Here is a 15,807-nt window from a genome sequence, read left to right as displayed (position 1 = left end):
TCCCCCCCACAGCCCTTAGGGAAAGGATTTTAAGTTATTCCTGGGGGCATATAAAACGATGTGGCACAATGTATTATTTATTATTTTTTCCTTTACACCAGGGTATTTGATCGAAGACGTTGTCGTAGAAACTTCAAAAAGGGTTCATTCGACTTGAAACTGAAAGGGGTAAAGCCCTTTTTAATAGTCAAAGTGATTGAAGAGCAACTAACCCCCCTCTCTATGCCCACCATTTTCCCAAACACATCCAATCAAATTTTTGAGATATTTATTTTGTTCAACGTAGTTGAAAGTTCTGAAAATTAGGTCTTTGAGGATGACAACCCTCCAACCCCCTCCCCACAACCCTCAGGGCAAAGGTTGTAAGTTATGCCCTGGGGTATATAAGGCTTTTATAGAAAGTTTTGTCGCAGAAACTTCAAAAGGGCTCTATGCCTTCCCGAGGCCAGAACGTAATTTGCACTTTACTGAAAAAAATGCAAATGAATTTGAATTGTCAGTTTAATATACATATACTGATATTTAGTAATCAAAAAGTTAATATTATTTGATTTATTAAAGTTATGAAAGTAAAAACATTTTTATTTTTTCAGTAAAGTTCAAATTATGTTCTGGCCATGGGAAGGCATAGTGGTTTTGAGCCCTACTCGTGTTAATTTCTGCTCGTTTTGAGTTTGACTCGGTTATTTATTGTAATTTCTGTTAGTTTTGGGTTTCATTTATTTATCGATGCTGGTTTGTGGTAGTTTCACGCTTGGTAGATTATTTTATTTTATTTTTGCTCATTTTTGGTTTAATGGATTTATTTACTTTTTTTGAAAAACTTATTTTGTGTAAAAAGTTTTTTAATTAATTAAATAAAAAAAAAGTATTTATTAACCAAAAGAAAAAAGCGACATTAAAACTTAAAACGAACACAAATTATTCCGTATATGAAAGGGGCTTTCCCCTCCTCAACACCTCGCTCTTTACGCTAAGGTTTGACTCTTTTTCAGAACTCTACTTTTTAAAACAATAAAAAACTTTAGCGTAAAGAGCGAGGCGTAGAGGAGGGGACAGCTCCTTTCATATACGGAATAATTTCTTTTCGTTTTAAGTTTGAATGTCGCTCCTTACTTTCAGTTAAAAATCTTGTTTTTTTATTTAATGTCTACCTGGGACCCAGTCTATTTCCTCCCATAACTGTAAGTAAAATTCATCTGAGTCACAAGTATCTGCGTCGGTCGCTCCTAAAGGGGCATATACTATTATAACTGATACCTTGAACTTTTTAGTCATAAAATGAGCGATTAGTATTCTGTTGTTGATACCTTCCCAGCCTAAACTAGACTTAGCAGCTTCCTTATTCATCATGAGCACTACTCCCTGTCTATATATCACATCCTTCCTGCCTGAGTAAATAAATTCTATATCACCTAGTTTCATTCTTCCTACCCCTTATATATGAGTTTCTGGAACTCGAATTGTCTGAATTCTTCAGGCAAATGTCGATACGATAGTTATTTTTTAACGTCGTAAAATTCCAAGTTCCAATTTTCATATTCTATAAAAGATTGAAATTACTTTGACCTCAGGAAAAGCAGTGGTCCCGGATTTCAGAACAGGACGGGGACCAGCACATCTTTTCAAGTGTACATTGAAGAACTTAAGCTGGCTTAGAACCGAACAGCAAGAAGTCCTTGGGACCTCCAGTATCAATGGAGGCTTTGTGCAATCCTGGGCTATTATTACTGCTACTACTTTTACTGCTGAAGCTAAGGTTATTAAGGTACAATTTTCAGGTAATTTTGAGAGGATGATCAAATACATCAAAACAGAATATGTGCATGCAGGTTGTCAAAACGGCGCATCAGCAGTGTCCAGGAACTATTTAGAGTGGTTAAGTTGGAACTCCCAGCGTATGTCGAGAGAAATGTTGAAAAAAAAAATTTGTTATGTGCTTACTGCTATTAATGCTATCGCCACTACTACAACTATTGTTACTACTGAAGCTAAAGGTTTTGAGGTGAGGCTTTCAGGGAATATTTAGGGGATGTTGAACTAAATCAAAACACACTAAATATATATATATATATATATATATATATATATATATATATATATATATATATATATATATATATATATATATATATATATATATATATATATATATATATATATATATATATATATATATATATATATATATATATATATATATATATATATATATATATATATATATATATATATATATATATATATATATATATATATATATATATATATATATATATATATATATATATATATATATATATATATATATATATATATATATATATATATATATATATATATATATATAGATATATACATATATATATATATATATATATATATATATATATATATATATATATATATATATATATATATATATATATATATATATATATATATATATATATATATATATATATATATATATATATATATATATATATATATATATATATATATATATATATATATATATATATATATATATATATATATATATATATATATATATATATATATATATATATATATATATATATATATCGTCCAAAAGTTACATCAGCAACATCTCAGGAACAGACTAGAACATTCAGTTGGAAATTTCAGGGTACGTTTACGGGGGATTTGAAATAACCAAAAGACATGCTTACTACTAATATTACTACCAATACTTGCACTACGATTTCCGCTACTATTGAGGCAAATGACATCAAGGTGAAAGTTTCAGAGATTGTTTAAGGGCATTTTCAACTAAACCAGAACATTCTACATGGATGCTGGCCGTCAAAAGGGCACATAGCATTATCTTCGGTACTACTGCTACGACTACAACTTTCTCTGAGGCTAAGGGTATTAAGGTGATACTTTTGGAATATTAAGAGGGAAGGTGAACTAAAACAAAACAAACAATGTGCATAATGTTTGCCAAAATAAAGCAGAAACTTTCAGGGAAAGCTTACTTCGCTTTGAAGCTAAATCAAAAGGCACGATATGCATACTGGTTGTCAATACGGAAGTATCAGCAACATCTCATAAACGGCTGAGCGTATTAAGCTTAAACTTTCAGGGCTACTTGTATTACTACTTCTGTTATTACTGAGGAACTAAATCAAAAGGGTTGAAACACATCCAAGTTGTCGAAGTAGTATAGATACAATATCTTAGGAACTGAATAGGGTATTAAGTTTTATTTTTCAGGGAAAACTGAGGAGGTGTAAAACTAAATCAGAAGATAATTTCTTAAACACCATTGGCCTGACAGTAGAAGGCTATCTTATACTCGTGACCCTACACCATATTTGGGCATAGAGTCCCTAGGGGAGATGGATTTCTGAGAAATTGATTGCGTAATCGATCGGGAATTTGGAACACCTGTGCTGACAGTCATTAATCAAATTGTTTCCGGAAGTTAATTAATATCTTTGGAGTTCGACCAGAATTGTTTCCGAGGCAAAGTTTAGATCACACGTGACAGATGATGTCATGGTTGATTGATTGACACGAAAGGGGAATTAATTTGTTGTTTCTAAGGAGAATTATTGATTCAAGAAAGGGGAATTAATTTGTTGTTTCTAAGGGGAATTATTGATTCACGAAAGGGGAATTAATTTGTTGTTTCTAGGGGGAATTATTGATTTAAGAAAGGGGAATTAATTAGTTGGTTCTAAGGGGAATGTGGGGAGGAGATATATTGATTGCGTAATTGAAGGGAGAGAATTCCCGAGAAATTGATTACATAATCGGTAGAATCCTATCAGGAGCTCGTGACGGGAATCCATTTATGTGCATAGAATGACGTAATCAACTAGGACAAATGGATTTCTGAGAAATTGATTACATAATCGGTAGAACCCTATCAGAAGGTCATGACGGAGGTCCATATATGGGCATAGAATGACGTAATCGACTAAGACAATTGGATTTCTGAGAAATTGATTACATAATCGGTAGAACCCTATCAGAAGGTCATGACGGGGGTCCATATATGGGCATAGAATGACGTAATCGACTAAGACAATTGGATTTCTGAGAAATCGATTACATAATCGGTAGAACCCTATCAGGAGGTCCTGACGGGAACAAGTTCCTTTCTTAATGTCCCTCCTAAACCCATTTTCCAACTTGAAGGAATTATCTTTCTAACAATAAAATAGACAATAAATATTTTTTGATACCTCAAAACCCAGAAATAATTTTAAAAGACCATTTAAGATAACTTTACTTTTTTAATATCACTCCTAAACCCATTTTCCAACTTGACGTACTTATCTTTTTCACCCACAACTATACTTTACAGCTTTTTGGTTACCTCAACACCAAGAAATACTTTTCAAGGACCATTTCAGAGCAAGTTCCTTTCTTAGTGACCATCCTAAACCCATTTTACAAATTGAAGTACCCATCCTTTTAGCTTAGAGTTTTAGTTTGGTTTAGTTTTAGTTAAAAGTTTAGAGTTTTTAGATTAGAGTCTTAGCTTAGAGTTTTTGTTAGAGTTCTAGTTTAGTTTAGTTTTAATTAAGAGTTTAGTTTTTAGCTTAGAGTCTTAGCTTTGAATTTTACTTAAAGTTCTAGTTTAGTTTAGTTATTGATAATATTTTCGAGTTTTTGCTTAGAGTCTTATCTTAGAGTTTTTGATAGATCTCTAGTTTAGTTTATTTTTTGTTAAGAGTTTATAGTTTATATCTTAGATTCTAAGATTACAGTTTTTGCTATAATTGTAATTTAGCTTAGCTACAGTTAAGAGCTTAGAGTTTTAGCTTGGAGTCATCCCTTAGAGTTTTACTTAAAGTTTTTGTTTGGCTAAGTTTTAGTTAAGAGTTTCGAGTTTTAGCTTAGAGTCTTAACTTAGACTTTTTTGTTAGAGTTCTAGTTTAGTTTAATTTTAGTTAAGAGTTTGATGTTTTACCTTTGAGTTTCAGTTAGAGTTCTAGTTTAGTTTAATTTTAGTTAAGAGTTTGATGTTTTACCTTTGAGTTTCAGGATAGATTAAGTTATGTTAGGTTAGGTTAGCCTACGTACGTGCGCGCGTACGTAGGCTAACCTAACCAAACCTAACATAACTTAATCTATCCTAACCTAACCTAATCTAACTTAAACATGGAGAGATGTTTAACTCTTAACTATTACTAAACTAAACTAGAACTCTAACACAAACTATAAGCTAAGACTCTAAGCTAAAACTCTAAACTCTTAGCTAGAAGTAAACTAAACTAGAACTCTAACAGAAGCTCTAAGCTAAGACTCTAAGCTACAAACTCGGGACTCTTAACTATAACTAAACTAAACTAGAACTCTTACACAAACTATAAGCTAAGACTCTAAGGTAAAACTCTAAACTCTTAACTAAAACTAAACTGAACTATAACTCTAACTAAAACTCTAAGTTATGACTCTAAGGTAAAACTCTAAACTCTTAACTATACCTTTACTAAACTATAACTTTAACTAAAACTCTAAGCTATAACTCTAAGCTAAAACTTTAAATTCTTAACTATAACTAAACTAAACTAGAACTCTAACTAAAAATCTAAGCTAAAACTCTAAGGTAAAACTCTAAACTATTAACTAAAACTAAACTAAACTAGAACTCTAACAAAACTCGAAGGTAAGACTCTAAGCTAAAATTTTAAACTCTTAACTAAAACTTAACTAAACTACAACATTAAGTAAAACTCTAAGCTATGACTCTAAGCTAAAACACTAAATTCTTAACTGTAACTAAACTAAACTTCAACTCTAACTAGAACTCTAAGCTAAGACTCTATGGTAAAACTCTAAACTTTTAACTAAAACTAAACTAAACTAGAACTCTAACTAAAACTCTAAGCTAACACTCTAAGCAAAAAACTCTAAACTCTTAATTAAAACAAAACTAAACTAGAACTCTAAAAAAAACTCTAAGCTAAGACTCTAAGCTAAAAACTCTAAACTCTTAACTAAAAGTAAACTCAAACTAAAACTCTAAGCTAAGACTCTAAGCTAAAACTCTAAACTCTTAACTATTACTAAACTAAACTTCAACTCTAACAAAAAATCTAAGCTAAGACTCTAAGCTAAAACTCTAAACTATTAACTATTACTAAACTAAACTAGAACTTTAACAAAACTCTATGCTAAGACTCTAAGCTAAAAACTCTAAACTCTTAACTATTACTAAACTAAACTAGAACTTTAACAAAAACTCTAAGCTAAGACTCTAAGCTAAAACTCTAAACTCTTAACTATTACTAAAGTAAACTTCAACTTTAACAAAAACTCTAAGCTAAGACTCTAAGCTAAAACTGTAAACTATTAACTAAAACTAAACTAAACTAGAACTCTAACACAAACTATAAGCTAAGACTCTAAGCTAAAATTCTAAACTCTTAACTAAAACTAAACTGAACTAGAACTCTAACAAAAACTCTAAGCTATGACTCTATGGTAAAATTCTAAACTCTTAACTATAACTTTACTAAACTATAACTTTAACTAAAACTCTAAGCTTTGACTGTAGGCTAAAACTCTAAATTCTTAACTATAACTAAACTAAACTAGAATTCTAACAAAAACTCTAAGCTAAGACTCTAAGCTAAAAAACTCTAAACTCTTAACTAAAACTAAACTAAACTATAACTCTAAGCTAAGTCTCTAAGCTAAAACTCGAAACTCTTAACTAAAACTTAACTAAGCTACAACTTTAAGTAAAACTCTAAGCTATGACTCTAAGCTAAAACTCTAAACTCTTAACTATTACTAAACTAAACTTCAAGTCTATCAAAAACTCTAACCTAAGACTCTAAGGTAAAACTCTAAACTCTTAAATAAAACTAAACTAAACTAGAACTTCAACAAAACTCTAAGCTAAGACTCTATGCTAAAAACTCTAAACTCTTAACTGAAACTAAACAAAACTAGAACTCTAACAAAAACTCTAAGCTAAGACTCTAAGCTAAAATTCTAAACTCTTAACTAAAACTAAACTAAACTACAACTCTAACTAAAACTCTAAGCTACGACTCTAAGGTAAAACACCAAACTCTTAACTAAAACTAAACTAAACTAGAACTCTAACTGAAACTCAAAGGTAAAACATCAAACTCTTAACTAAAATTGAACTAAGCTAGAACTCTATCAAAAAAACTCTAAGTTAAGACTAAACTAAAACTAGAACTCTAACAAAAACTCTAAGCTAAGACTCTAAGCTAAAAACTCTAAACTTTTAACTAAAACTATACTAAACTAGAACTTCAACAAAAACTCTAAACTAAGACTCTAAGCTAAAAACTCTAAACTCTTAACTAAAACTATAATAAACTAGAACTCTAACAAAAACTCTAAGCTACGACTCTAAGCTAAAATTCTAAACTCTTAACTAAAACTAAACTAAACTAGAACTCTAACTAAAACTCCAAGCTATGACTCTAAGGTAAAACATCAAACTCTTAACTAAAACTAAACTAAACTATAACTCTAAGCTAAGTCTCTAAGCTAAGACTCTAAACTCTTAACTATTACTAAACTAAACTTCAAGTCTAACAAAAACTCTAAGCTAAGACTCTAAGCTAAAACCCTAAACTATTAACTAAAACTAAACTAAACTAGAACTTCAACAAAAACTCTAAGCTAAGACTCTAAGCTACAAACTCTAAACTCATAACTAAAATAAACTAGAACTCTAACACAAACTCTAAGCTAAGACTCTAAGCTAAAATTCTAAGCTCTTAACTAAAACTAAACTAAACTAGAACTCTAACTAAAACTCTAAGCTAAGACTCTAAGGTGAAACACCAAACTCTTAACTAAAACTAAACTAAACTACAACTTTAAGTACAACTCTAAGCTATGACTCTAAGCTAAAACACTAAATTCTTAACTGTAACTAAACTAAACTTCAACTCTAACTAGAACTCTAAGCTAAGACTCTATGGTAAAACTCTAAACTCTTTACTAAAACTAAACTAGAACTCTAACTAAAACTCTAAGCTAAGACTCTAAGCAAAAAACTCTAAACTCTTAACTAAATCAAAACTAAACTAGAACTCTAACAAAAACTCTAAGCTAAGACTCTAAGCTAGAAAACTAAACTCTTAACTAAAAGTAAACTAAACTAAAACTCTAAGCTAAGAATCTAAGCTAAAACTCTAAACTCTGAACTATTACTAAACTAAACTTCAACTTTAACAAAAACTCTAAGCTATGACTCTATGATAAAACTCTAAACTCTTAACTATTACTAAACTAAACTTAAACTTTAATGAAAATTCAAAGCTAAGACTCTAATCTAAAACTCTAAACTCTTAACTATTACTAAACTAAACTAGAACTTCGAAAAAAACTCTAAGATAAGACTCTAAGCTAAAAACGCTAAAATATTAACTAAAACTAAACTAAACTAGAACTCTAACAAAAACTCTAAGCTAAGACTCTAAGCTAAAACTCTAATCTCTTAACTATTACTAAACTAAACTTCAACTCTAAAAAAAAATCTAAGCTAAGACTCTAAGATAAAACTCTAAACTCTTAACTAAAACTAAACTAAACTAGAACTCTAACACAAACTATAAGCTAAGACTCTAAGCTAAAACTCTAAACTCTTAACTAAAACTAAACTGAACTGGAACTCTAACAAAAACTCTAAGCTATGACTCTAAGGTAAAACTCTAAACTCTTAACTATAACTTTACTAAAGTATAACTTTAACTAAAACTCTAAGCTAAAACTCTAAATTCTTAACTATAACTAAACTAAACTAGAACTCTAACAAAAACTCTAAGCTAAGACTCTAAGCTAAAAAACTCTAAACTCTTAACTAAAACTAAACTAAACTTTAACTCTAAGCTAAGTCTCTAAGCTAAAACTCGAAACTCTTAACTAAAACTTAACTAAACTACAACTTTAAGTATAACTCTAAGCTATGACTCTAAGCTAAAACTCTAAACTCTTAACTATTACTAAATTGAACTTCAACTCTAACAAAAACTCAAATCTAAGAATATAATCTAAAACTCGACAATCTCAAATAAAACTAAACTAAACTAAAACTTAAACATAATATATGAAAAAAGACTCTAAGCTAAAAACTCTAAGCTAAAAAAACTAAAGTATAAGCTAAAACTAAAATAAACTAGATATCTGAATAAACATTAAAGATAATACTCTAAGATAAAACTCTAAACTCTTAACTAAAACTAAACTAAATTAAAACTCTAACTAAAACTCTAGGCTAAGACTCTAAGGTACAACACCAAACTCTTAACTAAAACTAAACTAAACTAGAACTCTAACTTAAACTCAAAGGTAAACCATCAAACAATTAAATAAAATTAAACTAAAATGGAACTATATAAGAAAAAACTATTATTTAATACAAAACTAAACTAGAAATCTAACAAAAACTATAAGCTAAGGCTCAAATCTAAGAAGTCTAAGCTTTTAACTAAAACGAAACTAAAATAGAACTCCAATAAAAACTCTAATCTAAGACTCTAAGCTAAAAACTCTAAACTCTTAACTAAAACTAAAATAAACTTGAACTCTAAAAAAAACTCTAATATAAGACTCTAAGATAAAATTCTAAACTCTTAACTAAAATTAAACTAAACTAGAACTCTAACAAAAACTATAAGCTAAGACTCTAAGCTAAAACTCTAAACTCTTAACTAAAACTAAACTAAACTAGAACTCTAAGAAAAACTCTAAGCTATGACTCTAAGCTAAAATTCTAAAGTCTTAACTATAACTTAAGTAAACTATAACTTTAACTAAAACTCTAAGCTATGACTCTAAGCTTAAACTCTAAATTCTTAACTATAAATAAACTAAAGTAGAACTCTAACAAAACTCTAAGCTAAGACTCTAAGCTAAAACTCAAAACTCTTAAATAAAACTTAACCAAACTACAACTCAAAGCTAAGTCTCTAAGCTAAAACACCAAACTCTTAACTAAAACTTAACTAAACTACAACTTTAAGTAAAACTCTAAGCTATAACTCTAAGCTAAAACTCTAAACTCTTAACTATTACTAAACTAAACTTCAACTCTAACAAAAACTCTAAGCTAAGACTCTAAGATAAAACTCTAAACCTTTAACTATAACTAAACTAAGCTAGAACTTCAACAAAACCTCTAAGCTAAGACTCTAAGCTAAAAACTCTAAACTCTTAACTAAAACTAAACTAAACTAGAACTCTAACTAAAACTCAAAACTAAGACTCTAAGCTCAAACACTAAGAACTTAACTATAACGAAACTAAATTTAAACTATAACAAAGACTCTAAGCTAAGATTCTACGGTAAAACACCAAATTCTAAACTAAAACTAAACTAAACTATAACTCTAACTGAAACTCAAAGGTAAAAAACCAAACTCTTAACTAAAGCTAAACTAAACTAGAAGTCTATAAAAAAAAACTCTAAGTTAAGACTAAACTAAACTAGAACTCTAACAAAAACTATAAGCTAAGACTCTAAGCTAAAAACTCTAAACTTTTAACTAAAACTAAACTAAACTAGAACTTCAACAAAACTCTAAACTAAGACTCTAAGCTAAAAACTCTAAACTCTTAACTAAAACTAAAATAAACTAGAACTCTAACATAAACTCTAAGCTAAGAATCTAATCTAAAATTCTAAACTATTAACTAAAACTAAACTAAACTAGAACTCTAACTAAAACTCTAAGGTAAAACATCAAATTCTTAACTAAAATTAAACTAAACTAGAACTCTATCAAAAAACTAAGTTAAGACTAAACTAAACTAGAACTCTAACAAAAACTCTAAGCTAAGACTCTAAGCTAAAAATTCTAAACTTTTAACTAAAACTAAACTAAACTAGAACTTCAACAAAAACTATAAGCTAAGACTCTAAGCTAAAAAATCTAAACTCTTAAAAAAAAAAAAACTAAACTATAACTCTAAAAAAAACTCTAATATAAGACTCTAATATAAAAATATAAACTCTTAACTAAAACTAAAATAAACTAGAACTCTAAATAAAACTCTAAGCTATGACTCTAAGGTAAAAAATCAAACTCTTAACTAAAACTAAACTAAACTAGAACTCTATCAAAAACTCTAGGCTAAGACTCTAAGCTTAAAACTCTAAACTATTAACTAAAACTAAAATAAACTAAAACTCTAACAAAAACTCTTAGCTAAGACTCTAAGCTAAAATTCTAAACTCTTAACTAAAACTAAACTAAACTAGAACTCTAACTAAAGCTCTAAGCTATGACTCTAAGGTAAAATATAGAAGTCTTAACAAAAGCTAAACTATACTATAACTCTATCAAAAACTCTAGGCTAAGACTCTAAGCTAAAAAACTCTAAACTATTAAATAAAACTAAACTAAAACTATAACTCTAAACTAAGTCTCTAAGCTAAAACTCTAAACTATTAACTAAAACTAAACCAAACTAGAACTTCAACATAAACTCTACGCTAAGACTCTAAGCTAAAAACTCTAAACTCATAACTAAAACTAAAATAAACTAGAACTCTAACAAAAACTCTATGCTAAGACTCTATGGTAAAACACCAAACTCTTAACTAAAATAAACTAGAGCTCTAACTGAAACTCAAAGGTAAAACATCAAACTCTTAACTAAAATTAAACTAAACTAGAACTCTAACAAAAAAAGTCTAAGTTAAGACTCTAAGCTAAAACTCGAAACTCTTAACTAAAACTTAGCCAAACTAAAACTTTAAGTAAAACTCTAAGGTATGACTCCAAGCTAAAACTCGAAACTCTTAACTGTAGCTAAACTAAACTTCAACTCTAACTAAAACTCTAAGCTAAGACTCTAAGCTAAAAACTCTAAACTCTTAACTAAAACTAAACTAAACTAGAACTCTAACAAAAACTCTAAGCTAAGACTCTAAGCTAAAACTCGAAACTCTTAACTAAAACTTAACCAAACTATAACTTTAAGTAAAATTATAAGCTATGACTCTAAGCTAAAACTCTTAATTCTTAACTGTAACTAAACTAAACTAAACTAGAACTCTAAGTAAAACTCTAAGCTAAGACTCTAAGATAAAAACTCTAAACTCATAACTAAAACTAAACTAAACTAAAACTCTAGCAAAAACTATAAGCTAAGACTCTATGCTAAAAACTCTAAACTTCTAACTAAAACTAAACCAAACTAAAACTCTAAGCTAAAAGGATGGGTACTTCAATTTGTAAAATGGGTTTAGGATGGTCACTAAGAAAGTAACTTGCTCTGAAATGGTCTATGAAAAGTATTTCTTGGTGTTGAGGTAACCAAAAAGCTGTAAAGTATAGTTGTAGGTGAAAAAGATAAGCACTTCAAGTTGGAAAATGGGTTTAGGAGGGACATTAAGAAAGTAACTTGCTCTGAAATGGTCTTTGAAAAGTATTTCTTGGTGTTGAGGTATCCAAAAAGCTGTAAAGTATAGTTGTGGGTGAAAAAGATAAGTACTTCAAGTTGAAAAATGGGTTTAGGATGGACATTAAGAAAGGAACTTGTTCCCGTCAGGACCTCCTGATTGGGTTCTACCGATTATGTAATCAATTTCTCAGAAATCCAATTGTCTTAGTCGATTACGTCATTCTATGCCCATATATGGACCCCCGTCATGACCTTCTGATAGGGATCTACTGATTATGTAATCACTTTCTCAGAAATCCAAGTGTCTTAGTCGATTACGTCATTCTATGCCCATATATGGACCCCCGTCATGACCTTCTGATAGGGTTCTACCGATTATGTAATCAATTTCTCGGAAATCTATTTGTCCTAGTTGATTACGTCATTCTATGCACATAAATGGATTCCCGTCACGAGCTCCTGATAGGGTTCTACCGATTATGTAATCAATTTCTCGGGAATTCTCTCCCTTCGATTACGTAATCAATATATCTCTTCCCCACCTTCCCCTTAGAAGCAACAAATTAATTCCCCTTTCTTGAATCAATAATTCCCCTTAGAAACAACAAATTAATTCCCCTTTCGTGAATCAATAATTCCCTTAGAAACAACAAATTAATTCCCTTTCTTGAATCAATAATTCCCCTTAGAAACAACAAATTAATTCCCCTTTCGTGTCAATCAATCAACCATGACATCATCTGTCACGTGTGATCTAAACTTTGCCTCGGAAACAATTCTGGTCGAACTCCAAAGATATTAATAAACTTCCGGAAACAATTTGATTAATGACTGTCAGCACAGGTGTTCCAAATTCCCGATCGATTACGCAATCAATTTCTCAGAAATCCATCTCCCCTAGGGACTCTATGCCCATATATGGTGTAGGGTCACGAGTATAAGATAGCCTTCTACTCCTGACATCGCCATTTTTGCTCGTTTTTCTTTCTATATGTAAATCAGAAGATACCATGCGTATCCACATTATACAGGGGCGTACTTGTAATATCCCAGAATAGTCCAGTAAATCTACGAAACTCTGGGAAAAAATTGCAACATAAAAGATTTTTGCATCGTCTTGTAGAGAAAAAAATTTTGTACGACAAATCAAAAGTCCCAATAAATCCTCTTGGTGAAACAGTGTAAAAAAAAACAGGAGGAAGGGGGAAAAAGGGAAAATTGTAAAAACTCAGAGGCAGATTTATTGTGCGCTCGAACTTCACGTCTACTCTTTTTCTGCGCGGAGAAATTGAAAAAAAAAGTTATGTTGTTTTATCGCTGGACTTGGTTCGATTTCCCTCTTTAGCGGGGGAGGGGGAAAACAGTATCCTTGAGAGTTGTGCGATATGGCTGGTCAAAACGTTGCCTCCAAGGTTTTTTGACTCGATGGTTTAAAAAAACATGGTATTAGATTTGTATCTTGCTTTTCTGCAGTGTTTTCACCGTAGGGGAGACAATGCATCGGGCCTTCAGAGCACGTGGGCAGATTTACTTCGACTATATAATAGAAACATAAGAGAAAACTAAATGTAAGAAATGAAACAAATCAGGGAACTTCGATAATCACAGCAAAAGATAATTATGGGTTATATTGAAATAAAAAGGATAAGATCAAGCATTTGTACCAAACATCGTCTTCTTCATCGTTATCAACACACACATCTTGATTGAAACACGCAATCCCTTGGTAGTCTTTGCAAGCAAGTGTGTAAGGCAATCCATTTTTTTTGGCAACTACAGCGCAAACTGTCACAGTTGGAACGCGTGCAGCTGCAACGAATCACATTTAGCAGATGAGGCGGAGCAGATCCGATGTCTCTCATGATCGGATTAAGGCGTCCGTCACGTAATCGTCAAGCCCAGTCTTTCGGGTCGAGTTCTGACGCAGTATTACGCCACTCCATTATCTGATAGAAGACTATAAGAATGACATTTCGCAGACGATGGAGTTGGTGGAAGTCTCTCTTGGTTTACAAAAGTTGATGTCTTTGAGCTGTTCAGTTTTTCAAGAAAAACCCTGTACCTAGCTTTGCTGAGACCCTCCCTTTTCTTAGCCTTGTAGAAACACAGCAAAAGATTTTCACCGACTAGCTGGACTTCTTCCTTCCTAGAGCGCGGATTAAGGAACACTTCACAGTTATTCCTAAATTCTTCATGGCTTTTTAGGAATGGCAGGACAGCCTGCTTTCCTATCCCAAATAAACGGGACGTCGTGTCGCAACCCAAAAGAGCTCGGCCAATGGGAACATAGTGACAAAGTTGTCCCAGCGATCTTTTGATAAAGTTGATGTGCCAGTATTTAGTTGACAGTGCTCTTGATTTGGTACTGCTTTTGAAGTAGAGATCACTGGCTTCCGGAGGCAGGTTATAGAGGAGAAGGATTAATAAATCAGTGTCGTTCTCGACTACAGTGGTTACCCCTTCCTTGTCGGCGTAAACACCTGTCAATGCAATCAGAACGTCCGCATCTCTCTCTGCATGAAGGACAGTGAGGCCGGCTTGGACAAGCTTCTTACCAATAGCTCGAATAATTTACTGCTTGTTGTTGGGATTCCGCAAGAAGTCCTCCTTTTTCCTTTAAAGTTTCATACTCAGTGTGAAATTGACGGTCGGATACTGGATACCTTTTGTTCGTCTAACTTGGGTGACATCGTTGGTAGACGGACCTAAAGTGTAACCATCAAAGACGACAGAAGCATTTGAATACTCCTGTGTCACGAAGGAAACGTAACTGTTGCAAATCTGTTCGAAAGTACCACCTGTTGTCCATGGAATATGCTGGAGCAGCCACCCGCCATCGATCATGTGTTTTTCCGGCTCTTTCGATAGGACGTTCACAGGTTCTGCCTTTGCTAATTTCCAAATAGCTTTTTCTAGCTCCGCTTTATCAGGCTGTCATGGCAGGCTTGACGATTCGAAAAGGACAGTAGGATAGATGGAGAGTTCGAATCTGAGAGTCTCTTCCACACCCCTCCAGCTCTAGTTGCCACTGCTGCAAGACGTTGGAATAGAAGATTTGCGTCAATTTGTATGTCTTCACCGTCAGATTCGGAAATATTGCCTTGATATGCCACCGTAATCGTATTGCTCTTACGTTTGAAGATATAGCGATCAGCATCGGCGTCGTCTATTGACTTCAGAATTTAGTTTCCAATCGCCTTTGCTTCATCCGCTTTGACAGCCTTTGCTGCTGTCATGCCATTCGATATATTGCGCAATTGAGTGCAGTTGTCCTAAGGACAGGACTGCGCAAAAAAGCTACTGAAGCCTTTATGTCCTTTCTATCTCTTTCTATCTGAGCTGGTCTTGCGGAAACGTGCTGGCCAGATGACACGTACTCAACGCCGGTGAATAACTGCATAAGCTCATTAATTTCAGCTCCTA

The sequence above is a fragment of the Artemia sp. Qi Xiang Cuo genome, chromosome 20 (genome assembly GCF_049724085.1).
Source record: "Artemia sp. Qi Xiang Cuo chromosome 20, ASM4972408v1, whole genome shotgun sequence".
In the NCBI taxonomy this organism is placed as follows: Eukaryota; Metazoa; Arthropoda; class Branchiopoda; order Anostraca; family Artemiidae; genus Artemia; species Artemia sp. Qi Xiang Cuo.
The sequence above is the reverse complement of the archived record's forward strand: the minus strand, read 5'-3'. Positions refer to the sequence as shown.